Source organism: Arachis ipaensis, chromosome B1 (genome assembly GCF_059453495.1).
Source record: "Arachis ipaensis isolate K30076 ecotype BB chromosome B1, ASM5945349v1, whole genome shotgun sequence".
NCBI classification, from domain to species: Eukaryota; Viridiplantae; Streptophyta; class Magnoliopsida; order Fabales; family Fabaceae; genus Arachis; species Arachis ipaensis.
In genome coordinates this window covers 97,111,258-97,113,017 of record NC_142436.1, presented here as the reverse complement: position 1 = coordinate 97,113,017, position 1,760 = coordinate 97,111,258, and the positions used below count along the sequence as shown (strand labels likewise).

The window sequence follows — 1,760 nt, the reverse complement described above, 5'->3', positions numbered from 1 at the left end:
AATTTCTGGGGTAGTTTGTGCTGAATGACAGCACTACATTCTTCGGTTAATATCACAGTCTCGTTGTTCTTCCAGCTTCTTTTCTTAGTCATTAGCTCCTTTAAAAACTTGGCGTAGAGTGGCATTTGTTCTATTGCTTCAGCAAAGGGTATGTTGATTTGTAGTTTCTTGAAGATCTCCAAAAATCTCGAAAACTGGTTGTCATCCCCCTTCTTCTTTAATTGTTGAGGATATGGGACTCTTGGTACGTCTGGTTTCAGTACTCCTTCCCCTTTTTGTGAACTCAGATTAGGAACTTGAGCTCCATCCTGCTCTTCTTCCTCTTTATCTGAGTCCTTTTCTTGTGGTTTCTGGGGGGTTTCCTTCAGTTCCTTCCCACTCCGAAGGGTGATAGCTTGACACTCCTCCCTTTGTGTTGAGCTAGTATTGCTGTGAAAGTTGTGGCTGGAAATTTGCTTGAATAAGTAGCCAATTTGTGTCTCAAGTTTCTTGATGGCAGCATCCTGATTCTGCATATTGGACATCACTTCTTCTCGGAACGCTTTACTATCTTGAATCTCTTTGCCTATGCCTTCAAGTAGATTCTCAATCCTTGAGAGTCTGTCATCAAATGATTGTAGATTGGGATTAGATGTTGAAGGATGAGGTAAGTTATTTTGGTTTTGATTTGGATGTGGAGAGGTGTTATTATGGGAGTGTTGATATGGTCTAGATGTGAAATGTTGGTGGCTTGCATTGTTGGGATTTGGGCGTCTTTGATCCAGGCTTTGGTCTTGTTGATTTCCCAACCCAAAGTTTGGGTGATTCCTCCATCCAGGGTTGTAGGTCTTGGAGTATGGATCATGGTTTTGCCTAGGTGAATTCCCAATGTAGTTGACTTGCTCCTGACTTCCCTTTGCTTCTTCATTCACTCCTTCTTGGGTTGTTGATGAAGTGGTGATTGCTGCTACTTGGTTCCTCTCCATCTTCTTGGTTAGGTCAGCCAGCTGCTTGGTAATGAGCTTGTTCTGAGCCAGCAGAGCGTCTACATTGTTTAGCTCCATCACTCCTCTAGTGTTCCCTCTTTCGGAAGCATAGAAGTAGTCATTCTCTGCTACAGTTTCAATGACATCTATGGCCTTCTCAATGGTCTTCTTCTTGTTCAAAGATCCTCCGGATGAATGGTCTACGGCCTTCTTTGACTCATAAGAGAGCCCTTCATAGAAAATGTGCAGCTGCACCCGTTCGTTGAACATGTCAGGTGGACACTTCCTTGTCAGGTCCTTAAACCTCTCCCATGCTTCATACAGAGTCTCACCATCTTGTTGCCTGAAAGTTTGGACCTTAGCTCTCAGCCTATTGATTTGTTGAGGGGGGTAAAATCTTGCCAAGAATTTGTTCACCACATCTTCCCAAGTTGTCAAGCTCTCCTTTGGGAAAGACTCCAGCCACTTGGCTGCCTTATCCTTGAGTGAGAATGGAAATAAGAGCAGTCTATAGGCGTCAGAATGAACACCATTAGACTTCACTGTGTCACATATTCTCAGAAAGGTGGTTAAATGTTGATTGGGGTCCTCTTGGACACTCCCTCCGAACGAACAGTTGTTCTGAACAAGGGTGATGAGCTGTGGCTTCAGTTCAAAATTGTTGGCATGGATGGTTGGCTTTTGAATGCTACTTCCACAGTTTCCTGGGTTTGGATTGATGTAAGAGCCTAAAACTCTTCTATCCTCCCCAGCATGATTTGCTCGACCTCCTCCACCATGGTTGTGAGTCTCTTC

General features: G+C 43.9%; 1 non-coding gene across 1 annotated transcript; it reads left to right on the top strand.

The window, feature by feature from the left end:
• Positions 1-1,233: 1,233 nt before the first annotated feature.
• On the top strand, positions 1,234-1,337 carry LOC148577583 (small nucleolar RNA R71). Its single transcript, XR_015904623.1, has one exon. It is a non-coding gene; the product is annotated as a small nucleolar RNA R71 (small nucleolar RNA).
• The last annotated feature ends 423 nt before the right edge of the window (positions 1,338-1,760 follow it).